The 27,237-nt window shown below is 29.8% G+C and overlaps 1 protein-coding gene across 1 annotated transcript in view; it reads right to left on the bottom strand.

Annotated features, from left to right (window-relative positions):
- LOC136029082 (endoplasmic reticulum lectin 1-like) overlaps positions 1 to 27,237 on the bottom strand; it is a gene marked incomplete in the record, with an annotated part of 524,377 nt that overhangs the window by 475,258 nt on the left and 21,882 nt on the right.

Here is a 27,237-nt window from a genome sequence, read left to right as displayed (position 1 = left end):
GACTATTTTATGATTGCAAATGGTAAAGAATGTGATTAAAGGCTCTTTTCCTATTTCAAAAGTTTTCGTTTTCGAGGGTAATAGCTACGTATGTTGGAAAAATGAAGATATTAGACTATTTTATGATTGCACATGGTAAAGAATGTGATTAAAGGCTCTTTTAATATGTCAAAAGTTTTAGTTTTCGAGGGGTAATAGCTACGTATGTTGGAAAAATGAAGATATTAGACTATTTTATGATTGCACATGGTAAAGAAAGTGCCTTAAAGGCTCTTTTCCTAATTCAAAAGTTTTAGTTTTCTAGGGTAATAGCTACGTATGTTGAAAAAATGAAGATATTAGACTATTTTATGATTGCAAATGGTAAAGAATGTGATTAAAGGCTCTTTTCCTATTTCAAAAGTTTTAGTTTTCGAGGGTAATAGCTACGTATGTTGGAAAAAATGAAGATATTAGACTATTTTATGATTGCACATGGTAAAGAATGTGATTAAAGGCTCTTTTCCTATGTCAAAAGTTTTAGTTTTCGAGGGTAATAGCTACGTATGTTGAAAAAATGAAGATATTAGACTAATTTTATGATTGCAAATGGTAAAGAATGTGATTAAAGGCTCTTTTCCTATGTCAAAAGTTTTAGTTTTCGAGGGTAATAGCTACATATGTTGAAAAAATGAAGATATTAGACTATTTTATAATTGCAAATGGTAACGAATGTGATTAAAGGCTCTTTTCCTATGTCAAAAAGTTTTAGTTTTCGAGGGTAATAGATACGTATGTTGAAAAAATGAAGATATTAGACTATTTATAATTGCAAATGGTAACGAATGTGATTAAAGGCTCTTTTCCTACGTCAAAAGTTTTAGTTTTCGAGGATTAATAGCTACGTATGTTGGAAAAATGAAGATATTAGACTATTTTATGATTGCACATGGTAAAGAATGTGATTAAAGGCTCTTTTTCTATGGCAAAAGTTTTAGTTTTCGAGGGTAATAGCTACGTATGTTGAAAAAATGAAGATATTAGACTATTTTATGATTGCACATGGTAAAGAATGTGATTAAAGGCTCTTTTCCTATGTCAAAAGTTTTAGTTTTCGAGGGTAATAGCTACGTATGTTGGAAAAATGAATATATTAGACTATTTTATGATTGCAAATGGTAAAGAATGTGATTAAAGGCTCTTTTCCTATGTCAAAAGTTTTAGTTTTCGAGGGTAATAGCTACGTATGATGAAAAAATGAAGATATTAGACTATTTTATAATTGCAAATGGTAACGAATGTGATTAAAGGCTCTTTTCCTATGTCAAAAGTTTTAGTTTTCGAGGGTAATAGCTACGTATGTTGGAAAAATGAAGATATTAGACTATTTTATGATTGCACATGGTAAAGAAAGTGCTTAAAGGCTCTTTTCCTATTTCAAAAGTTTTAGTTTTCGAGGGTAATAGTTACCTATGTTGGAAAAATGAAGACATTCGACTATTTTATGATTGCACATGTAAAGAAAGTGCTTAAAGGCTCTTTTCCTATTTCAAAAGTTTTAGTTTTCGAGGGTAATAGCTACGTATGTTGAAAAAATGAAGATATTAGACTATTTATGATTGCAAATGGTAAAGAATGTGATTAAAGGCTCTTTTCCTATTTCAAAAGTTTTCGTTTTCGAGGGTAATAGCTACGTATGTTGGAAAAATGAAGATATTAGACTATTTTATGATTGCACATGGTAAAGAATGTGATTAAAGGCTCTTTTCCTATGTCAAAAGTTTTAGTTTTCGAGGGTAATAGCTACGTATGTTGGAAAAAAAAAGATATTAGACTATTTTATGATTGCACATGGTAAAGAAAGTGCTTAAAGGCTCTTTTCCTATGTCAAAAGTTTTAGTTTTCGAGGGTAATAGATACGTATGTTGAAAAAATGAAGATATTAGGACTATTTTATATTGCAAATGGTAACGAATGTGATTAAAGGCTCTTTTCCTATGTCAAAAGTTTTAGTTTTCGAGGGTAATAGATACGTATGTTGAAAAAATGAAGATATTAGACTATTTTATAATTGCAAATGGTAACGAATGTGATTAAAGGCTCTTTTCCTATGTCAAAAGTTTTAGTTTTCGAGGGTAATAGATACGTATGTTGAAAAAATGAAGATATTAGACTATTTTATGATTGCACATGGTAAAGAATGTGATTAAAGGCTCTTTTTCTATGGCAAAAGTTTTAGTTTTCGAGGGTAATAGCTACGTATGTTGAAAAAATGAAGATATTAGACTATTTTATGATTGCACATGGTAAAGAATGTGATTAAAGGCTCTTTTCCTATGTCAAAAATTTTAGTTTTCGAGGGTAATAGCTACGTATGTTGGAAAAATGAATATATTAGACTATTTTATGATTGCAAATGGTAAAGAATGTGATTAAAGGCTCTTTTCCTATGTCAAAAGTTTTAGTTTTCGAGGGTAATAGCTACGTATGATGAAAAAATGAAGATATTAGACTATTTTATAATTGCAAATGGTAACGAATGTGATTAAAGGCTCTTTTCCTATGTCAAAAGTTTTAGTTTTCGAGGGTAATAGCTACGTATGTTGGAAAAATGAAGATATTAGACTATTTTATGATTGCACATGGTAAAGAAAGTGCTTAAAGGCTCTTTTCCTATTTCAAAAGTTTTCGTTTTCGTGGGTAATAGCTACGTATGTTGGAAAAATGATGATATTAGACTATTTTATGATTGCAAATGGTAAAGAATGTGATTAAAGGCTCTTTTCCTATGTCAAAAGTTTTAGTTTTCGAGGTAATAGCTACGTATGTTGAAAAAATGAAGATATTAGACTATTTTATGATTGCACATGGTAAAGAATGTGATTAAAGGCTCTTTTCCTATTTCAAAAGTTTTAGTTTTCGAGGGGTAATAGCTACGTATGTTGAAAAAATGAAGTTATTAGATTATTTATGATTGCAAATGGTAAAGAATGTGATTAAAGGCTCTTTTCCTATTTCAAAAGTTTTCGTTTTCGAGTGTAATAGCTACGTATGTTGGAAAAATGAAGATATTAGACTATTTTATGATTGCACATGGTAAAGAAAGTGCTTAAAGGCTCTTTTCCTATTTCAAAAGTTTTAGTTTTCGAAGGTAATAGCTACGTATGTTGAAAAAAATTAAGATATTAGACTATTTTATGATTGCAAATGGTAAAGAATGTGATTAAAGGCTCTTTTCCTATTTCAAAAGTTTTCGTTTTCGAGGGTAATAGCTACGTATGTTGAAAAAATGAAGTTAATTAGATTATTTTATGATTGCAAATGGTAAAGAATGTGATTAAAGGCTCTTTTCCTATTTCAAAAGTTTTCGTTTTCGAGTGTAATAGCTACGTATGTTGGAAAAATGAAGATATTAGACTATTTTATGATTGCACATGGTAAAGAAAGTGCTTAAAGGCTCTTTTCCTATGTCAAAAGTTTTAGTTTTCGAGGTAATAGCTACGTATGTTGAAAAAATGAAGATATTAGACTATTTTATGATTGCACATGGTAAAGAATGTGATTAAAGGCTCTTTTCCTATTTCAAAAGTTTTAGTTTTCGAGGGTAATAGCTACGTATGTTGGAAAAATGAAGATATTAGACTATTTTATGATTGCACATGGTAAAGAATGTGCTTAAAGGCTCTTTTCCTATGTCAAAAGTTTTCGTTTTCGAGGGTAATAGCTACGTATGTTGGAAAAATGAAGATATTAGACTATTTTATGATTGCACATGGTAAAGAATGTGATTAAAGGCTCTTTTCCTATGTCAAAAGTTTTAGTTTTCGAGGGTAATAGCTACGTATGTTGAAAAAATGAAGATATTAGACTATTTTATAGATTGCAAATGGTAACGAAAGTGATTAAAGGCTCTTTTCCTATGTCAAAAGTTTTAGTTTTCGAGGGTAATAGCTAAGTATGTTGAAAAAATGAAGATATTAGACTATTTTATGATTGCACATGGTAAAGAATGTGATTAAAGGCTCTTTTCCCTATGTCAAAAGTTTAAGTTTTCGAGGGTAATAGCTAGGCATATGTTGGAAAAATGAAGATATTAGACTATTTTATGATTGCACATGGTAAAGAATGTTCTTAAAGGCTCTTTTCCTATGGCAAAAGTTTTCGTTTTCGAGGGGTAATAGCTACGTATGTTGGAAAAATGAAGATATTAGACTATTTTATGATTGCACATGGTGAAAGAATGTGATTAAAAGTTCTTTTCCTATGTCAAAAGTTTTAGTTTTCGAGGGTAATAGCTACGTATGTGGAAAAAATGAAGATATTAGACTATTTTATGATTGCACATGGTAAAGAAAGTGCTTAAAGGCTCTTTTCCTATTTCAAAAGTTTTAGTTTTCGAGGGTAATAGCTACGTATGTTGAAAAAATGAAGATATTAGACTATTTTCTGTTTGATTATGGTAAAGAATGTGATTAAAGGCTCTTTTCCTATTTCAAAAGTTTTTGTTTTCGAGATTAATAGCTACGTATGTTGGAAAAATGAAGATATTAGACTATTTTATGATTGCAAATGGTAAAGAATGTGATTAAAGGCTCTTTTCTTATGTCAAAAGTTTTAGTTTTCGAGGGTAATAGCTACGTATGTTGGAAAAATGAAGATATTAGACTATTTTGCACATGGTAAAGAATGTGATTAAAGGCTCTTTTCCTATGGCAAAAGTTTTAGTTTTCGAGGGTAATAGCTACGTATGTTGAAAAAATGAAGATATTAGACTATTTTATGATTGCACATGGTAAAGAATGTGATTAAAGGCTCTTTTCCTATGTCAAAAGTTTTAGTTTTCTAGGGTAATAGCTACGTATGTTGGAAAAATGAAGATATTCGACTATTTTATGATTGCACATGGTAAAGAAAGTGCTTAAAGGCTCTTTTCCTATTTCAAAAGTTTTAGTTTTCGAGGGGTAATAGCTACGTATGTTGAAAAAATGAAGATATTAGACTATTTTATGATTGCAAATGGTAAAGAATGTGATTAAAGGCTCTTTTCCTATGTCAAAAGTTTTAGTTTTCGAGGGTAATAGCTACGTATGTTGAAAAAATGAAGATATTAGACTATTTTATGATTGCAAATGGTAAAGAATGTGATTAAAGGCTCTTTTCCTATGTCAAAAGTTTTAGTTTTCGAGGGTAATAGCTACGTATGTTGAAAAAATGAAGATATTAGACTATTCTATGATTGCACATGGTAAAGAATGTGCTTAAAGGCTCTTTTCCTATGGCAAAAGTTTTCGTTTTCGAGGGTAATAGCTACGTATGTTGGAAAAATGAAGATATTAGACTATTTTATGATTGCACATGGTAAAGAAAGTGCTTAAAGGCTCTTTTCCTATTTCAAAAGTTTTAGTTTTCGAGGGTAATAGCTACGTATGTTGAAAAAATGAAGATATTAGACTATTTTATGATTGCAAATGGTAAAGAATGTGATTAAAGGCTCTTTTCCTATTTCAAAAGTTTTCGTTTTCGAGGGTAATAGCTACGTATGTTGGAAAAATGAAGATATTAGACTATTTTATGATTGCACATGGTAAAGAATGTGATTAAAGGCTCTTTTCCTATGTCAAAAGTTTTAGTTTTCGAGGGTAATAGTTACGTATGTTGAAAAAATAAAGATATTAGACTATTTTATGATTGCAAATGGTAAAGAATGTGATTAAAGGCTCTTTTCCTATGTCAAAAGTTTTAGTTTTCGAGGGTAATAGCTACGTATGTTGGAAAAATGAAGATATTCGACTATTTTATGATTGCAAACGGTAAAGAATGTGATTAAAGGCTCTTTTCCTATGTCAAAAGTTTTAGTTTTCGAGGGTAATAGCTACGTATGTTGGAAAAATGAAGATATTAGACTATTTTATGATTGCACATGGTAAAGAAAGTGCTTAAAGGCTCTTTTCCTATTTCAAAAGTTTTAGTTTTCGAGGGTAATAGCTACGTATGTTGAAAAAATGAAGATATTAGACTATTTTATGATTGCACATGGTAAAGAATGTGCTTAAAGGCTCTTTTCCTATGGCAAGAGTTTTCGTTTTCGAGGGTAATAGCTACGTATGTTGGAAAAATGAAGATATTAGACTATTTTATGATTGCACATGGTAAAGAATGTGATTAAAGGTTCTTTTCCTATGTCAAAAGTTTTAGTTTTCGAGGGTAATAGCTACGTATGTTGGAAAAATGAAGATATTAGACTATTTTATGATTGCACATGGTAAAGAAAGTGCTTAAAGGCTCTTTTCCTATTTCAAAAGTTTTAGTTTTCGAGGGTAATAGCTACATATGTTGAAAAAATGAAGATATTAGACTATTTTATGATTGCACATGGTAAAGAATGTGATTAAAGGCTCTTTTCCTATGTCAAAAGTTTTAGTTTTCGAGGGTAATAGCTACGTATGTTGAAAAAATGAAGATATTAGACTATTTTATGATTGCATATGGTAAAGAATGTGATTAAAGGCTCTTTTCCTATGTCAAAAGTTTTAGTTTTCGAGGGTGATAGCTACGTATGTTGGAAAAATGAAGATATTAGACTATTTTATGATTGCACATGGTAAAGAAAGTGCTTAAAGGCTCTTTTCCTATTTCAAAAGTTTTAGTCTTCGAGGGTAATAGCTACGTATGTTGAAAAAATGAAGATATTAGACTATTTTATGATTGCAAATGGTAAAGAATGTGATTAAAGGCTCTTTTCCTATGTCAAAAGTTTTAGTTTTCGAGGGTAATAGCTACGTATGTTGAAAAAATGAAGATATTAGACTATTTTATGATTGCAAATGGTAAAGAATGTGATTAAAGGCTCTTTTCCTATGTCAAAAGTTTTAGTTTTCGAGGGTAATAGCTACGTATGTTGAAAAAATGAAGATATTAGACTATTTTATGATTGCACATGGTAAAGAATGTGCTTAAAGGCTCTTTTCCTATGGCAAAAGTTTTAGTTTTCGAGGGTAATAGCTACGTATGTTGAAAAAATGAAGATATTAGACTATTTTATGATTGCAAATGGTAAAGAATGTGATTAAAGGCTCTTTTCCTATGTCAAAAGTTTTAGTTTTCGAGGGTAATAGCTACGTATGTTGAAAAAATGAAGATATTAGACTATTTTATGATTGCAAATGGTAAAGAATGTGATTAAAGGCTCTTTTCCTATTTCAAAAGTTTTCGTTTTCGAGGGTAATAGCTACGTATGTTGGAAAAATGAAGATATTAGACTATTTTATGATTGCACATGGTAAAGAATGTGCTTAAAGGCTCTTTTCCTATGTCAAAAGTTTTAGTTTTCGAGGGTAATAGCTACGTATGTTGAAAAATGAAGATATTAGACTATTTTATGATTGCAAATGGTAAAGAATGTGATTAAAGGCTCTTTTCCTATTTCAAAAGTTTTAGTTTTCGAGGGTAATAGCTACGTATGTTGAAAAAATGAAGATATTAGACTATTTTATGATTGCAAACGGTAAAGAATGTGATTAAAGGCTCTTTTCCTATGTCAAAAGTTTTACTTTTCGAGGGTAATAGCTACGTATGTTGAAAAATGAAGATATTAGACTATTTTATGATTGCAAATGGTAAAGAATGTGATTAAAGGCTCTTTTCCTATGTCAAAAGTTTTAGTTTTCGAGGGTAATAGCTACGTATGTTGAAAAAATGAAGATATTAGATTATTTTATGATTGCAAACGGTAAAGAATGTGATTAAAGGCTCTTTTCCTATGTCAAAAGTTTTACTTTTCGAGGGTAATAGCTACGTATGTTGAAAAAATGAAGATATTAGACTATTTTATAATTGCAAATGGTAACGAATGTGATTAAAGGCTCTTTTCCTATGTCAAAAGTTTTAGTTTTCGAGGGTAATAGCTACGTATGTTGAAAAAAATGAAGATATTAGACTATTTTATGATTGCAACATGGTAAAGAATGTGATTAAAGGCTCTTTTCCTATGTCAAAAGTTTTAGTTTTCGAGGGTAATAGCTACGTATGTTGAAAAAATGAAGATATTAGACTATTTTATGATTGCACATGGTAAAGAATGTGATTAAAGGCTCTTTTCCTATGTCAAAAGTTTTAGTTTTCGAGGGTAATAGCTACGTATGTTGGAAAAATGAAGATATTAGACTATTTTATGATTGCACATGGTAAAGAATGTGCTTAAAGGCTCTTTTCCTATCAAAAGTTTTAGTTTTCGAGGGTAATAGCTACGTATGTTGAAAAAATGAAGATATTAGACTATTTTATGATTGCAAATGGTAAAGAATGTGATTAAAGGCTCTTTTCCTATTTCAAAAGTTTTCGTTTTCGAGGGTAATAGCTACGTATGTTGGAAAAATGAAGATATTAGACTATTTTATGATTGCACATGGTAAAGAATGTGATTAAAGGCTCTTTTCCTATGTCAAAAGTTTTAGTTTTCGAGGGTAATAGCTACGTATGTTGGAAAAATGAAGATATTAGACTATTTTATGATTGCACATGGTAAAGAATGTGATTAAAGGCTCTTTTCCTATGGCAAAAGTTTTAGTTTTCGAGGGTAATAGCTACGTATGTTGGAAAAATGAAGATATTAGACTATTTATGATTGCACATGGTAAAGAATGTGATTAAAGGCTCTTTTCCTATGTCAAAAGTTTTAGTTTTCGAGGGTAATAGCTACGTATGTTGGAAAAATGAAGATATTAGACTATTTTATGATTGCACATGGTAAAGAAAGTGCTTAAAGGCTCTTTTCCTATTTCAAAAGTTTTAGTTTTCGAGGGTAATAGCTACGTATGTTGAAAAAATGAAGATATTAGACTATTTTATGATTGCAAATGGTAAAGAATGTGATTAAAGGCTCTTTTCCTATGTCAAAAGTTTTAGTTTTCGAGGGTAATAGCTACGTATGTTGGAAAAATGAAGATATTAGACTATTTTATGATTGCACATGGTAAAGAATGTGATTAAAGGCTCTTTTCCTATGTCAAAAGTTTTAGTTTTCGAGGGTAATAGCTACGTATGTTGAAAAAATGAAGATATTAGACTATTTTATGATTGCAAATGGTAAAGAATGTGATTAAAGGCTCTTTTCCTATGTCAAAAGTTTTAGTTTTCGAGGGTAATAGCTACGTATGTTGAAAAAATGAAGATATTAGACTATTTTATGATTGCACATGGTAAAGAATGTGATTAAAGGCTCTTTTCCTATGTCAAAAGTTTTAGTTTTCGAGGGTAATAGCTACGTATGTTGAAAAAATGAAGATATTAGACTATTTTATGATTGCAAATGGTAAAGAATGTGATTAAAGGCTCTTTTCCTATTTCAAAAGTTTTAGTTTTCGAGGGTAATAGCTACGTATGTTGAAAAATAAGATATTAGACTATTTTATGATTGCAAATGGTAAAGAATGTGATTAAAGGCTCTTTTCCTATGTCAAAAGTTTTAGTTTTCGAGGGTAATAGCTACGTATGTTGAAAAAATGAAGATATTAGACTATTTTATGATTGCAAATGGTAAAGAATGTGATTAAAGGCTCTTTTCCTATGTCAAAAGTTTTAGTTTTCGAGGGTAATACCTACGTATGTTGAAAAAATGAAGATATTAGACTATTTTATAATTGCAAATGGTAACGAATGTGATTAAAGGCTCTTTTCCTATGTCAAAAGTTTTAGTTTTCGAGGGTAATAGCTACGTATGTTGAAAAAATGAAGATATTAGACTATTTTATGATTGCACATGGTAAAGAATGTGATTAAAGGCTCTTTTCCTATTTCAAAAGTTTAAGTTTTCGAGGGTATAGCTACGTATGTTGGAAAAATGAAGATATTAGACTATTTTATGATTGCACATGGTAAAGAATGTGCTTAAAGGCTCTTTTCCTATGGCAAAAGTTTTCGTTTTCGAGGGTAATAGCTACGTATGTTGGAAAAATGAAGATATTAGACTATTTTATGATTGCACATGGTAAAGAATGTGATTAAAGGCTCTTTTCCTATGTCAAAAGTTTTAGTTTTTTAGGGTAATAGCTACGTATGTTGGAAAAATGAAGATATTAGATTATTTTATGATTGCACATGGTAAAGAAAGTGCTTAAAGGCTCTTTTCCTATTTCAAAAGTTTTAGTTTTCGAGGGTAATAGCTACGTATGTTGAAAAAATGAAGATATTAGACTATTTTATAATTGCAAATGGTAACGAATGTGATTAAAGGCTCTTTTCCTATTTCAAAAGTTTTCGTTTTCGAGGCTAATAGCTACGTATGTTGGAAAAATGAAGATATTAGACTATTTTATAATTGCAAATGGTAACGAATGTGATTAAAGGCTCTTTTCCTATGTCAAAAGTTTTAGTTTTCGAGGGTAATAGCTACGTATGTTGAAAAAATGAAGATATTAGACTATTTTATAATTGCAAATGGTAACGAATGTGATTAAAGGCTCTTTTCCTATGTCAAAAGTTTTAGTTTTCGAGGGTAATAGCTACGTATGTTGAAAAAATGAAGATATTAGACTATTTTATGATTGCAAATGGTAAAGAATGTGATTAAAGGCTCTTTTCCTATTTCAAAAGTTTTCGTTTTCGAGGGTAATAGCTACTTATGTTGGAAAAATGAAGATATTAGACTATTTTATGATTGCACATGGTAAAGAATGTGATTAAAGGCTTTTTTCCTATGTCAAAAGTTTTAGTTTTCGAGGGTAATAGCTACGTACGTTGAAAAAATGAAGATATTAGACTATTTTATGATTGCACATGGTAAAGAAAGTGCTTAAAGGCTCTTTTCCTATTTCAAAAGTTTTAGTTTTCGAGGGTAATAGCTAGGTATGTTGAAAAAATGAAGATATTAGACTATTTTATGATTGCAAATGGTAAAGAATGTGATTAAAGGCTCTTTTCCTATGTCAAAAGTTTTAGTTTTCGAGGGTAATAGCTACGTATGTTGAAAAAATGAAGATATTAGACTATTTTATGATTGCAAACGGTAAAGAATGTGATTAAAGGCTCTTTTCCTATGTCCAAAGTTTTAGTTTTTGAGGGTAATAGCTACGTATGTTGAAAAAATGAAGATATTAGACTATTTTATGATTGCAAATTGTAAAGAATGTGATTAAAGGCTCTTTTCCTATTTCAAAAGTTTTAGTTTTCGAGGGTAATAGCTACGTATGTTGAAAAAATGAAGATATTAGACTATTTTATGATTGCACATGGTAAAGAATGTGATTAAAGGCTCTTTTCCTATGTCAAAAGTTTTAGTTTTCGAGGGTAATAGCTACGTATGTTGAAAAAATGAAGATATTAGACTATTTTATGATTGCAAATGGTAAAGAATGTGATTAAAGGCTCTTTTCCTATTTCAAAAGTTTTCGTTTTGAGGGTAATAGCTACGTATGTTGGAAAAATGAAGATATTAGACTATTTTATGATTGCAAATGGTAAAGAATGTGATTAAAGGCTCTTTTCCTATTTCAAAAGTTTTAGTTTTCGAGGGTAATAGCTACGTATGTTGAAAAAATGAAGATATTAGACTATTTTATGATTGCACATGGTAAATAATGTGATTAAAGGCTCTTTTCCTATGTCAAAAGTTTTAGTTTTCGAGGGTAATAGCTACTATGTTGAAAAAATGAAGATATTAGACTATTTTATGATTGCAAATGGTAAAGAAAGTGATTAAAGGCTCTTTTCCTATTTCAAAAGTTTTCGTTTTCGAGGGTAATAGCTACGTATGTTGGAAAAATGAAGATATTAGACTATTTTATGATTGCACATGGTAAAGAATGTGATTAAAGGCTCTTTTCCTATGTCAAAAGTTTTAGTTTTCGAGGGTAATAGCTACGTATGTTGAAAAAATGAAGATATTAGACTATTTTATGATTGCAAATGGTAAAGAAAGTGCTTAAAGGCTCTTTTCCTATTTCAAAAGTTTTAGTTTTCGAGTGGAGGGTAATAGCTACGTATGTTGGAAAAATGAAGATATTAGACTATTTTATGATTGCAAATGGTAAAGAATGTGATTAAAGGCTCTTTTCCTATTTCAAAAGTTTTGTTTTCGAGGGTAATAGCTACGTATGTTGGAAAAATGAAGATATTAGACTATTTTATGATTGCAAATGGTAAAGAATGTGATTAAAGGCTCTTTTCCTATGTCAAAAGTTTTAGTTTTCGAGGGTAATAGCTACGTATGTTCAAAAATGAAGATATTAGACTATTTTATAATTGCAAATGGTAACGAATGTGATTAAAGGCTCTTTTCCTATGTCAAAAGTTTTAGTTTTCGAGGGTAATAGCTACGTATGTTGAAAAAATGAAGATATTAGACTATTTTATGATTGCAAATGGTAAAGAATGTGATTAAAGGCTCTTTTCCTATGTCAAAAGTTTTAGTTTTCGAGGGTAATAGCTACGTATGTTGGAAAAATGAAGATATTAGACTATTTTATGATTGCAAATGGTAAAGAATGTGATTAAAGGCTCTTTTCCTATGTCAAAAGTTTTAGTTTTCGAGGGTAATAGCTACGTATGTTGAAAAAATGAAGATATTAGACTATTTTATGATTGCACATGGTAAAGAATGTGATTAAAGGCTCTTTTCCTATTTCAAAAGTTTTAGTTTTCGAGGGTAATAGCTACGTATGTTGAAAATGAAGATATTAGACTATTTTATGATTGCACATGGTAAAGAATGTGATTAAAGGCTCTTTTCCTATGTCAAAAGTTTTAGTTTTCGAGGGTAATAGCTACGTATGTTGAAAAAATGAAGATATTAGACTATTTTATGATTGCAAACGGTAAAGAATGTGATTAAAGGCTCTTTTCCTATGTCAAAAGTTTTAGTTTTCGAGGGTAATAGCTACGTATGTTGAAAAAATGAAGATATTAGACTATTTTATGATTGCAAATGGTAAAGAATGTGATTAAAGGCTCTTTTCCTATTTCAAAAGTTTTAGTTTTCGAGGGTAATAGCTACGTATGTTGAAAAAATGAAGATATTAGACTATTTTATGATTGCACATGGTAAAGAAGTGATTAAAGGCTCTTTTCCTATTTCAAAAGTTTTAGTTTTCGAGGGTAATAGCTACGTATGTTGAAAAAATGAAGATATTAGACTATTTTATGATTGCAAATGGTAAAGAAGGTGATTAAAGGCTCTTTTCCTATTTCAAAAGTTTTAGTTTTCGAGGGTAATAGCTACGTATGTTGAAAAATGAAGATATTAGACTATTTTATGATTGCAAATGGTAAAGAATGCGATTAAAGGCTCTTTTCCTATTTCAAAAGTTTTCGTTTTCGAGGGTAATAGCTACGTATGTTGGAAAAAATGAAGATATTAGACTATTTTATGATTGCACATGGTAAAGAATGTGATTAAAGGCTCTTTTCCTATGTCAAAAGTTTTAGTTTTCGAGGGTAATAGCTACGTATGTTGAAAAAATGAAGATATTAGACGATTTTATGATTGCAAATGGTAAAGAAGTGCTTAAAGGCTCTTTTCCTATTTCAAAAGTTTTAGTTTTCGAGGGTAATAGCTACGTATGTTGAAAAAATGAAGATATTAGACTATTTTATGATTGCAAATGGTAAAGAATGTGATTAAAGGCTCTTTTCCTATTTCAAAAGTTTTCGTTTTCGAGGGTAATAGCTACGTATGTTGGAAAAATGAAGATATTAGACTATTTTATGATTGCAAATGGTAAAGAATGTGATTAAAGGCTCTTTTCCTATTTCAAAAGTTTTCGTTTTCCAGGGTAATAGCTACGTATGTTGGAAAATGAAGATATTAGACTATTTTATGATTGGAAATGGTAAAGAATGTGATTAAAGGCTCTTTTCCTATTTAAAAGTTTTAGTTTTTGAGGGTAATAGCTACGTATGTTGAAAAATGAATATATTAGACTATTTTATGAATACAAATGGTAAAGAATGTGATTAAAGGCTCTTTTCCATTTCAAAAGTTTTAGTTTTCGAGGGTAATAGCTACGTATGTTGAAAAAATGAAGATATTAGACTATTTTATGATTGCAAATGGTAAAGAATGTGATTAAAGGCTCTTTTCCTATTTCAAAAGTTTTAGATTTCGAGGGTAATAGCTACGTATGTTGAAAAATGAAGATATTAGACTATTTTATGATTGCAAATGGTAAAGAATGTGATTAAAGGCTCTTTTCCTATGTCAAAAGTTTTAGTTTTCGAGGGTAATAGCTACGTATGTTGAAAAATGAAGATATTAGACTATTTTATGATTGCACATGGTAAAGAATGTGATTAAAGGCTCTTTTCCTATTTCAAAAGTTTTAGTTTTCGAGGGTAATAGCTACGTATGTTGAAAAATGAAGATATTAGACTATTTTATGATTGCACATGGTAAAGAAAGTGCTTAAAGGCTCTTTTCCTATTTCAAAAGTTTTAGTTTTCGAGGGTAATAGCTACGTATGTTGAAAAATGAAGATATTAGACTATTTTATGATTGCACATGGTAAAGAAAGTGCTTAAAGGCTCTTTTCCTATTTCAAAGTTTTAGTTTTCGAGGGTAATAGCTACGTATGTTGAAAAAATGAAGATATTAGACTATTTTATGATTGCAAATGGTAAAGAATGTGATTAAAGGCTCTTTTCCTATTTCAAAAGTTTTAGTTTTCGAGGGTAATAGCTACGTATGTTGGAAAAATGAAGATATTAGACTATTTTATGATTGCACATGGTAAAGAAAGTGATTAAAGGCTCTTTTCCTATGTCAAAAGTTTTAGTTTTCGAGGGTAATAGCTACGTATGTTGAAAAATGAAGATATTAGACTATTTTATGATTGCACATGGTAAAGAAAGTGCTTAAAGGCACTTTTCTATTTCAAAAGTTTTAGTTTTCGAGGGTAATAGCTACGTATGTTGAAAAAATGAAGATATTAGACTATTTTATGATTGCACATGGTAAAGAAAGTGATTAAAGGCTCTTTTCCTATTTCAAAAGTTTTAGTTTTCGAGGGTAATAGCTACGTATGTTGGAAAAATGAAGATATTAGACTATTTTATGATTGCACATGGTAAAGAATGTGATTAAAGGCTCTTTTCCTATTTCAAAAGTTTTAGTTTTCGAGGGTAATAGCTACGTATGTTGGAAAAATGAAGATATTAGACTATTTTATGATTGCAAATGGTAAAGAATGTGATTAAAGGCTCTTTTCCTATGTCAAAAGTTTTAGTTTTCGAGGGTAATAGCTACGTATGTTGAAAAAATGAAGATATTAGACTATTTTATGATTGCACATGGTAAAGAAAGTGATTAAAGGCTCTTTTCCTATTTCAAAAGTTTTAGTTTTCGAGGGTAATAGCTACGTATGTTGAAAAAATGAAGATATTAGACTATTTTATGATTGCAAATGGTAAAGAATGTGATTAAAGGCTCTTTTCCTATTTCAAAAGTTTTAGTTTTCGAGGGTAATAGCTACGTATGTTGAAAAAATGAAGATATTAGACTATTTTATGATTGCACATGGTAAAGAATGTGATTAAAGGCTCTTTTCCTATTTCAAAAGTTTTAGTTTTCGAGGGTAATAGCTACGTATGTTGAAAAATGAAGATATTAGACTATTTTATGATTGCAAATGGTAAAGAATGTGATTAAAGGCTCTTTTCCTATGTCAAAAGTTTTAGTTTTCGAGGGTAATAGCTACGTATGTTGAAAAAATGAAGATATTAGACTATTTTATGATTGCAATGGTAAAGAATGTGATTAAAGGCTCTTTTCCTATGTCAAAAGTTTTAGTTTTCGAGGGTAATAGCTACGTATGTTGAAAAAATGAAGATATTAGACTATTTTATGATTGCAAATGGTAAAGAATGTGATTAAAGGCTCTTTTCCTATTTCAAAAGTTTTAGTTTTCGAGGGTAATAGCTACGTATGTTGAAAAAATGAAGATATTAGACTATTTTATGATTTCAATGGTAAAGAATGTGATTAAAGGCTCTTTTCCTATGTCAAAAGTTTTAGTTTTCGAGGGTAATAGCTACGTATGTTGAAAAAATGAAGATATTAGACTATTTTATGATTGCAAATGGTAAAGAATGTGATTAAAGGCTCTTTTCCTATGTCAAAAGTTTAGTTTTCGAGGGTAATAGCTACGTATGTTGAAAAAATGAAGATATTAGACTATTTTATGATTGCAAATGGTAAAGAATGTGATTAAAGGCTCTTTTCCTATGTCAAAAGTTTTAGTTTTCGAGGGTAATAGCTACGTATGTTGAAAAAATAAAGATATTAGACTATTTTATGATTGCACATGGTAAAGAATGTGATTAAAGGCTCTTTTCCTATTTCAAAAGTTTAAGTTTTCGAGGGTAATAGCTACGTATGTTGGAAAAATGAAGATATTAGACTATTTTATGATTGCACATGGTAAAGAATGTGCTTAAAGGCTCTTTTCCTATGGCAAAAGTTTTCGTTTTCGAGGGTAATAGCTACGTATGTTGCAAAAATGAAGATATTAGACTATTTTATGATTGCACATGGTAAAGAATGTGATTAAAGGCTCTTTTCCTATGTCAAAAGTTTTAGTTTTCGAGGGTAATAGCTACGTATGTTGGAAAAATGAAGATATTAGACTATTTTATGATTGCACATGGTAAAGAAAGTGCTTAAAGGCTCTTTTCCTATTCAAAAGTTTTAGTTTTCGAGGGTAATAGCTACGTATGTTGAAAAAATGAAGATATTAGACTATTTTATAATTGCAAATGGTAACGAATGTGATTAAAGGCTCTTTTCCTATTTCAAAAGTTTTAGTTTTCGAGGGTAATAGCTACGTATGTTGGAAAAATGAAGATATTAGACTATTTTATGATTGCAAATGGTAAAGAATGTGATTAAAGGCTCTTTTCCTATGTCAAAAGTTTTAGTTTTCGAGGGTAATAGCTACGTATGTTGAAAAAATGAAGATATTAGACTATTTTATAATTGCAAATGGTAACGAATGTGATTAAAGGCTCTTTTCCTATGTCAAAAGTTTTAGTTTTCGAGGGTAATAGCTACGTATGTTGAAAAAATGAAGATATTAGACTATTTTATGATTGCAAATGGTAAAGAATGTGATTAAAGGCTCTTTTCCTATGTCAAAAGTTTTAGTTTTCGAGGGTAATAGCTACGTATGTTGGAAAAATGAAGATATTAGACTATTTTATGATTGCACATGGTAAAGAATGTGATTAAAGGCTCTTTTCCTATGTCAAAAGTTTTAGTTTTCGAGGGTAATAGCTACGTATGTTGAAAAAATGAAGATATTAGACTATTTTATGATTGCACATGGTAAAGAAAGTGCTTAAAGGGTCTTTTACTATTTCAAAAGTTTTAGTTTTCGAGGGTAATAGCTACGTATGTTGAAAAAATGAAGATATTAGACTATTTTATGATTGCAAATGGTAAAGAATGTGATTAAAGGCTCTTTTCCTATGTCAAAAGTTTTAGTTTTCGAGGGTAATAGCTACGTATGTTGAAAAAATGAAGATATTAGACTATTTTATGATTGCAAATGGTAAAGAATGTGATTAAAGGCTCTTTTCCTATTTCAAAAGTTTTAGTTTTCGAGGGTAATAGCTACGTATGTTGAAAAAATGAAGATATTAGACTATTTTATGATTGCACATGGTAAAGAAAGTGCTTAAAGGCTCTTTTCCTATTTCAAAAGTTTTAGTTTTCGAGGGTAATAGCTACGTATGTTGAAAAAATGAAGATATTAGACTATTTTATGATTGCAAATGGTAAAGAATGTGATTAAAGGCTCTTTTCCTATTTCAAAAGTTTTCGTTTTTGAGGGTAATAGCTACGTATGTTGGAAAAATGAAGATATTAGACTATTTTATGATTGCAAATGGTAAGGAATGTGATTAAAGGCTCTTTTCCTATTTCAAAAGTTTTCGTTTTCGAGGGTAATAGCTACGTATGTTGGAAAAATGAAGATATTAGACTATTTTATGATTGCACATGGTAAAGAATGTGATTAAAGGCTCTTTTCCTATGTCAAAAGTTTTAGTTTTCGAGGGTAATAGCTACGTATGTTGAAAAAATGAAGATATTAGACTATTTCATGATTGCAAATGGTAAAGAAAGTGCTTAAAGGCTCTTTTCCTATTTCAAAAGTTTTAGTTTTCGAGGGTAATAGCTAGGTATGTCGAAAAAATGAAGATATTAGACTATTTTATGATTGCACATGGTAAAGAAAGTGCTTAAAGGCTCTTTTCCTATTTAAAAAGTTTTAGTTTTCGAGGGTAATAGCTACGTATGTTGAAAAAATGAAGATATTAGACTATTTTATGATTGCAAATGGTAAAGAATGTGATTATGGGCTCTTTTCCTATTTCAAAAGTTTTCGTTTTCGAGGGTAATAGCTACATATGTTGGAAAAATGGAGATATTAGACTATTTTATGATTGCAAATGGTAAAGAATGTGATTAAAGACTCTTTTCCTATTTCAAAAGTTTTCGTTTTCGAGGGTAATAGCTACGTATGTTGAAAAAATGAAGATATTAGACTATTTTATGATTGCACATGGTAAAGAAAGTGCTTAAAGGCTCTTTTCCTAATTCAAAAGTTTTCGTTTTCGAGGGTAATAGCTACGTATGTTGGAAAAATGAAGATATTAGACTATTTTATGATTGCACATGGTAAAGAATCTGATTAAAGGCTCTTTTCCTATGTCAAAAGTTTTAGTTTTCGAGGGTAATAGCTACGTATGTTGAAAAAATGAAGATATTAGACTATTTTATGATTGCAAATGGTAAAGAAAGTGCTTAAAGGCTCTTTTCCTATTTCAAAAGTTTTAGTTTTCGAGGGTAATAGCTACGTATGTTGAAAAAATGAAGATATTAGACTATTTTATGATTGCAAATGGTAAAGAATGTGATTATGGGCTCTTTTCCTATTTCAAAAGTTTTCGTTTTCGAGGGTAATAGCTACGTATGTTGGGAAAATGGAGATATTAGACTATTTTGTGATTGCAAATAGTAAAGAATGTGATTAAAGGCTCTTTTCCTATTTGAAAAGTTTTCGTTTTCGAGGGTAATAGCTACGTATGTTGGAAAAATGAAGATATTAGACTATTTTATGATTGCACATGGTAAAGAATGTGATTAAAGGCTCTTTTCCTATGTCAAAAGTTTTAGTTTTCGAGGGTAATAGCTACGTATGTTGAAAAAATAAAGATATTAGACTATTTTATGATTGCAAATGGTAAAGAAAGTGCTTAAAGGCTCTTTTCCTATTTCTAAAGTTTTAGTTTTCGAGTCGAGGGTAATAGCTACGTATGTTGAAAAAATGAAGATATTAGACTATTTTATGATTGCAAATGGTAAAGAATGTGATTAAAGGCTCTTTTCCTATTTCAAAAGTTTTCGTTTTCGAGGGTAATAGCTGCGTATGTTGGAAAAATGAAGATATTAGACTATTTTATGATTGCACATGGTAAAGAATGTGATTAAAGGCTCTTTTCCTATGTCAAAAGTTTTAGTTTTCGAGGGTAATAGCTACGTATGTTTGAAAAATGAAGATATTAGACTATTTTATGATTGCACATGGTAAAGAAAGTGCTTAAAGGCTCTTTTCCTATTTCAAAAGTTTTAGTTTTCGAGGGTAATAGCTACGTATGTTGAAAAAATGAAGATATTAGACTATTTTATGATTGCACATGGTAAGGAAAGTGCTTAAAGGCTCTTTTCCTATTTCAAAAAATTTAGTTTTCGAGGGTAATAGCTACTTATGTTGAAAAAATGAAGATATTAGACTATTTTATGATTGCACATGGTAAAGAATGTGATTAAAGGCTCTTTTCCTATGTCAAAAGTTTTAGTTTTCGAGGGTAATAGCTACGTATGTTGGAAAAATGAAGATATTAGACTATTTTATGATTGCACATGGTAAAGAAAGTGCTTAAAGGCTCTTTTCCTATTTCAAAAGTTTTAGTTTTCGAGGGTAATAGCTACGTATGTTGAAAAAATGAAGATATTAGACTATTTTATGATTGCAAATGATAAAGAATGTGATTAAAGGCTCTTTTCCTATGTCTAAAGTTTTAGTTTTCGAGGGTAATAGCTACGTATGTTGGAAAAATGAAGATATTAGACTATTTTATGATTGCACATGGTAAAGAAAGTGATTAAAGGCTCTTTTCCTATGTCAAAAGTTTTAGTTTTCGAGGGTAATAGCTACGTATGATGAAAAAATGAAGATATTAGACTATTTTATGATTGCACATGGTAAAGAAAGTGCTTAAAGGCTCTTTTCCTATTTCAAAAGTTTTAGTTTTCGAGGGTAATAGCTACGTATGTTGAAAAAATGAAGATATTAGACTATTTTATGATTGCAAATGGTAAAGAATGTGATTAAAGGCTCTTTTCCTATTTCAAAAGTTTTCGTTTTCGAGGGTAATAGCTACGTATGTTGGAAAAATGAAGATATTAGACTATTTTATGATTGCACATGGTAAAGAATGTGATTAAAGGCTCTTTTCCTATGTCAAAAGTTTTAGTTTTCGAGGGTAATAGCTACGTATGTTGAAAAAATGAAGATATTAGACTATTTTATGATTGCAAATGGTAAAGAATGTGATTAAAGGCTCTTTTCTTATGTCAAAAGTTTTAGTTTTCGAGGGTAATAGCTACGTATGTTGAAAAAATGAAGATATTAGACTATTTTATGATTGCAAATGGTAAAGAATGTGATTAAAGGCTCTTTTCCTATGTCAAAAGTTTTAGTTTTCGAGGGTAATAGCTACGTATGTTGAAAAAAATGAAGATATTAGACTATTTTATGATTGTAAATGGTAAAGAATGTGATTAAAGGCTCATTTCCTATGTCAAAAGTTTTAGTTTTCGAGGGTAATAGCTACGTATGTTGAAAAAATGAAGATATTAGACTATTTTATGATTGCAAATGGTAAAGAATGTGATTAAAGGCTCTTTTCCTATTTCAAAAGTTTTCGTTTTCGAGGGTAATAGCTACGTATGTTGGAAAAATGAAGATATTATACTATTTTATGATTGCACATGGTAAAGAATGTGATTAAAGGCTCATTTCCTATGTCAAAAGTTTTAGTTTTCGAGGGTAATAGCTACGTATGTTGAAAAAAGGAAGATATTAGACTATTTTATGATTGCAAATGGTAAAGAATGTGATTAAGGGCTCTTTTCCTATGTCAAAAGTTTTAGTTTTCGAGGGTAATAGCTACGTATTTTGAAAAAATGAAGATATTAGACTATTTTATAATTGCAAATGGTAACGAATGTGATTAAAGGCTCTTTTCCTATGTCAAAAGTTTTAGTTTTCGAGGGTAATAGCTACGTATGTTGAAAAAATGAAGATATTAGACTATTTTATGATTGCACATGGAAAAGAATGTGATTAAAGGCTCTTTTCCTATTTCAAAAGTTTAAGTTTTCGAGGGTAATAGCTACGTATGTTGGAAAAATGAAGATATTAGACTATTTTATGATTGCACATGGTAAAGAAAGTGCTTAAAGGCTCTTTTCCTATGGCAAAAGTTTTCGTTTTCGAGGGTAATAGCTATGTATGTTGGAAAAATGAAGATATTAGACTATTTTATGATTGCACATGGTAAAGAATGTGATTAAAGGCTCTTTTCCTATTTCAAAAGTTTTAGTTTTCGAGGGTAATAGCTACGTATGTTGAAAAAATGAAGATATTAGACTATTTTATGATTGCACATGGTAAGGAAAGTGCTTAAAGGCTCTTTTCCTATTTCAAAAAATTTAGTTTTCGAGGGTAATAGCTACTTATGTTGAAAAAATGAAGATATTAGACTATTTTATGATTGCACATGGTAAAGAATGTGATTAAAGGCTCTTTTCCTATGTCAAAAGTTTTAGTTTTCGAGGGTAATAGCTACGTATGTTGGAAAAATGAAGATATTAGACTATTTTATGATTGCACATGGTAAAGAAAGTGCTTAAAGGCTCTTTTCCTATTTCAAAAGTTTTAGTTTTCGAGGGTAATAGCTACGTATGTTGAAAAAATGAAGATATTAGACTATTTTATGATTGCAAATGATAAAGAATGTGATTAAAGGCTCTTTTCCTATGTCTAAAGTTTTAGTTTTCGAGGGTAATAGCTACGTATGTTGGAAAAATGAAGATATTAGACTATTTTATGATTGCACATGGTAAAGAAAGTGATTAAAGGCTCTTTTCCTATGTCAAAAGTTTTAGTTTTCGAGGGTAATAGCTACGTATGATGAAAAAATGAAGATATTAGACTATTTTATGATTGCACATGGTAAAGAATGTGATTAAAGGCTCTTTTCCTATTTCAAAAGTTTTAGTTTTCGAGGGTAATAGCTACGTATGTTGAAAAAATGAAGATATTAGACTATTTTATGATTGCAAATGGTAAAGAATGTGATTAAAGGCTCTTTTCCTATTTCAAAAGTTTTCGTTTTCGAGGGTAATAGCTACGTATGTTGGAAAAATGAAGATATTAGACTATTTTATGATTGCACATGGTAAAGAATGTGATTAAAGGCTCTTTTCCTATGTCAAAAGTTTTAGTTTTCGAGGGTAATAGCTACGTATGTTGAAAAAATGAAGATATTAGACTATTTTATGATTGCAAATGGTAAAGAATGTGATTAAAGGCTCTTTTCTTATGTCAAAAGTTTTAGTTTTCGAGGGTAATAGCTACGTATGTTGGAAAAATGAAGATATTAGACTATTTTATGATTGCACATGGTAAAGAAAGTGCTTAAAGGCTCTTTTCCTATGGCAAAAGTTTTCGTTTTCGAGGGTAATAGCTATGTATGTTGGAAAAATGAAGATATTAGACTATTTTATGATTGCACATGGTAAAGAATGTGATTAAAGGCTCTTTTCCTATGTCAAAAGTTTTAGTTTTCTAGGGTAATAGCTACGTATGTTGGAAAAATGAAGATATTAGACTATTTTATGATTGCACATGGTAGAGAAAGTGCTTAAAGGCTCTTTTCCTATGTCAAAAGTTTTAGTTGTCGAGGGTAATAGCTACGTATGTTGAAAAAATGAAGATATTAGACTATTTTATGATTGCACATGGTAAAGAAAGTGCTTAAAGGCTCTTTTACTATTTCAAAAGTTTTAGTTTTCGAGGGTAATAGCTACGTATGTTGAAAAAATGAAGATATTAGACTATTTTATGATTGCAAATGGTAAAGAATGTGATTAAAGGCTCTTTTCCTATGTCAAAAGTTTTAGTTTTCGAGGGTAATAGCTACGTATGTTGAAAAAATGAAGATATTAGACTATTTTATGATTGCAAATGGTAAAGAATGTGATTAAAGGCTCTTTTCCTATTTCAAAAGTTTTAGTTTTCGAGGGTAATAGCTACGTATGTTGAAAAAATGAAGATATTAGACTATTTTATGATTGCACATGGTAAAGAATGTGATTAAAGGCTCTTTTCCTATGTCAAAAGTTTTAGTTTTCGAGGGTAATAGCTACGTATGTTGAAAAAATGAAGATATTAGACTATTTTATGATTGCAAATGGTAAAGAAAGTGCTTAAAGGCTCTTTTCCTATTTCAAAAGTTTTAGTTTTCGAGGGTAATAGCTACGTATGTTGAAAAAATGAAGATATTAGACTATTTTATGATTGCACATGGTAAAGAAAGTGCTTAAAGGCTCTTTTCCTATTTAAAAAGTTTTAGTTTTCGAGGGTAATAGCTACGTATGTTGAAAAAATGAAGATATTAGACTATTTTATGATTGCAAATGGTAAAGAATGTGATTAAAGGCTCTTTTCTTATGTCAAAAGTTTTAGTTTTCGAGGGTAATAGCTACGTATGTTGAAAAAATGAAGATATTAGACTATTTTATGATTGCAAATGGTAAAGAATGTGATTAAAGGCTCTTTTCCTATGTCAAAAGTTTTAGTTTTCGAGGGTAATAGCTACGTATGTTGAAAAAAATGAAGATATTAGACTATTTTATGATTGTAAATGGTAAAGAATGTGATTAAAGGCTCATTTCCTATGTCAAAAGTTTTAGTTTTCGAGGGTAATAGCTACGTATGTTGAAAAAATGAAGATATTAGACTATTTTATGATTGCAAATGGTAAAGAATGTGATTAAAGGCTCTTTTCTTATGTCAAAAGTTTTAGTTTTCGAGGGTAATAGCTACGTATGTTGGAAAAATGAAGATATTAGACTATTTTATGATTGCACATGGTAAAGAAAGTGCTTAAAGGCTCTTTTCCTATGGCAAAAGTTTTCGTTTTCGAGGGTAATAGCTATGTATGTTGGAAAAATGAAGATATTAGACTATTTTATGATTGCACATGACTGTGCAATATTAGACTATTTTATGATTGCAAATGGTAAAGAATGTGATTATGGGCTCTTTTCCTATTTCAAAAGTTTTCGTTTTCGAGGGTAATAGCTACATATGTTGGAAAAATGGAGATATTAGACTATTTTATGATTGCAAATGGTAAAGAATGTAATTAAAGGCTCTTTTCCTATTTCAAAAGTTTTCGTTTTCGAGGGTAATAGCTACGTATGTTGGAAAAATGAAAATATTAGACTATTTTATGATTGCACATGGTAAAGAAAGTGCTTAAAGGCTCTTTTCCTATTTCTAAAGTTTTAGTTTTCGAGGGTAATAGCTACGTATGTTGAAAAAATGAAGATATTAGACTATTTTATGATTGCAAATGGTAAAGAATGTGATTAAAGGCTCTTTTCCTATTTCAAAAGTTTTCGTTTTCGAGGGTAATAGCTACATATGTTGGAAAAATGAAGATATTAGACTATTTTATGATTGCACATGGTAAAGAATGTGATTAAAGGCTCTTTTCCTATGTCAAAAGTTTTAGTTTTCGAGGGTAATAGCTACGTATGTTGGAAAAATAAAGATATTAGACTATTTTATGATTGCACATGGTAAAGAAAGTGCTTAAAGGCTCTTTTCCTATTTCAAAAGTTTTAGTTTTCGAGGGTAATAGTTACGTATGTTGAAAAAATGAAGATATTAGACTATTTTATGATTGCAAATGGTAAAGAAAGTGATTAAAGGCTCTTTTCCTATGTCAAAAGTTTTAGTTTTCGAGGGTAATAGCTACGTATGTTGACAAAATGAAGATATTAGACTATTTTATGATTGCACATGGTAAAGAAAGTGCTTAAAGGCTCTTTTCCTAATTCAAAAGTTTTAGTTTTCGAGGGTAATAGCTACGTACGTTGAAAAAATGAAGATATTGGACTATTTTATGATTGCAAATGGTAAAGAATGTGATTAAAGGCTCTTTTCCTATTTCAAAAGTTTTCGTTTTCGAGGGTAATAGCTACGTATGTTGGAAAAATGAAGATATTAGACTATTTTATGATTGCAAATGGTAAAGAATGTGATTAAAGGCTCTTTTCCTATGTCAAAAGTCTTAGCTTTCGAGGGTAATAGCTACGTATGTTGAAAAAATGAAGATATTAGACTATTTTATGATTGCAAATTGTAAAGAATGTGATTAAAGGCTCTTTTCCTATGTCAAAATTTTAGTTTTCGAGGGTAATAGCTACGTATGTTGAAAAAATGAAGATATTAGACTATTTTATGATTGCAAATGGTAAAGAATGTGATTAAAGGCTCTTTTCCTATGTCAAAAGTTTTAGTTTTCGAGGGTAATAGCTACGTATGTTGAAAAAATGAAGATATTAGACTATTTTATGATTGTAAATGGTAAACAATGTGATTAAAGGCTCTTTTCCTATGTCAAAAGTTTTAGTTTTCGAGGGTAATAGCTACGTATGTTGAAAAAATGAAGATATTAGACTATTTTATGATTGCAAATGGTAAAGAATGTGATTAAAGGCTCTTTTCCTATGTCAAAAGTTTTAGTTTTCGAGGGTAATAGCTACGTATGTTGGAAAAATGAAGATATTAGACTATTTTATGATTGCAAATGGTAAAGAATGTGATTAAAGGCTCTTTTCCTATGTCAAAAGTTTTAGTTTTCGAGGGTAATAGCTACGTATGTTGAAAAAATGAAGATATTAGACTATTTTATGATTGCAAATGGTAAAGAATGTGATTAAAGGCTCTTTTCCTATTTCAAAAGTTTTCGTTTTTGAGGGTAATAGCTACGTATGTTGGAAAAATGAAGATATTAGACTATTTTATGATTGCACATGGTAAAGAATGTGATTAAAGGCTCTTTTCCTATGTCAAAAGTTTTAGTTTTCGAGGGTAATAGCTACGTATGTTGAAAAAATGAAGATATTAGACTATTTTATGACTGCAAATGGTAAAGAATGTGATTAAAGGCTCTTTTCCTATGTCAAAAGTTTTAGTTTTCGAGGGTAATAGCTACGTATGTTGAAAAAATGAAGATATTAGACTATTTTATGATTGTAAATGGTAAAGAATGTGATTAAAGGCTCTTTTCCTATGTCAAAAGTTTTAGTTTTCGAGGGTAATAGCTAAGTACGTTGAAAAAATGAAGATATTAGACTATTTTATGATTGCAAATTATAAAGAATGTGATTAAAGGCTCTTTTCCTATGTCACAAGTTTTAGTTTTCGAGGGTAATAGCTACGTATGTTGGAAAAATGAAGATATTAGACTATTTTATGATTGCAAATGGTAAAGAATGTGATTAAAGGCTCTTTTCCTATGTCAAAAGTTTTAGTTTTCGAGGGTAATAGCTACGTATGTTGGAAAAATGAAGATATTAGACTATTTTATGATTGCATATGGTAAAGAAAGTGCTTAAAGGCTCTTTTCCTATTTCAAAAGTTTTAGTTTTCCAGGGTAATAGCTACGTATGTTGAAAAAATGAAGATATTAGACTATTTTATGATTGCAAATGGTAAAGAATGTGATTAAAGGCTCTTTTCCTATGTCAAAAGTTTTAGTTTTCGAGGGTAATAGCTACGTATGTTGGAAAAATGAAGATATTAGACTATTTTATGATTGCACAAGGTAAAGAATGTGATTAAAGGCTCTTTTCCTATGTCTAAAGTTTTAGTTTTCGAGGGTAATAGCTACGTATGTTGAAAAAATGAAGATATTAGACTATTTTGTAATTGCACATGGTAAAAAATGTGCTTAAAGGCTCTTTTCCTATGTCAAAAGTTTTAGTTTTCGAGGGTAATAGCTACGTATGTTGAAAAAATAAAGATATTAGACTTTTTTATAATTGCAAATGGTAACGAATGTGATTAAAGGCTCTTTTCCTATGTCAAAAGTTTTAGTTTTCGAGGGTAATAGCTACGTATGTTG

Source organism: Artemia franciscana, chromosome 7, assembly GCF_032884065.1.
Source record: "Artemia franciscana chromosome 7, ASM3288406v1, whole genome shotgun sequence".
Classification (NCBI taxonomy): domain Eukaryota; kingdom Metazoa; phylum Arthropoda; class Branchiopoda; order Anostraca; family Artemiidae; genus Artemia; species Artemia franciscana.
Note: the sequence above shows the minus strand (reverse complement) of the source record. Positions and strands in the feature narration are given on the sequence as shown.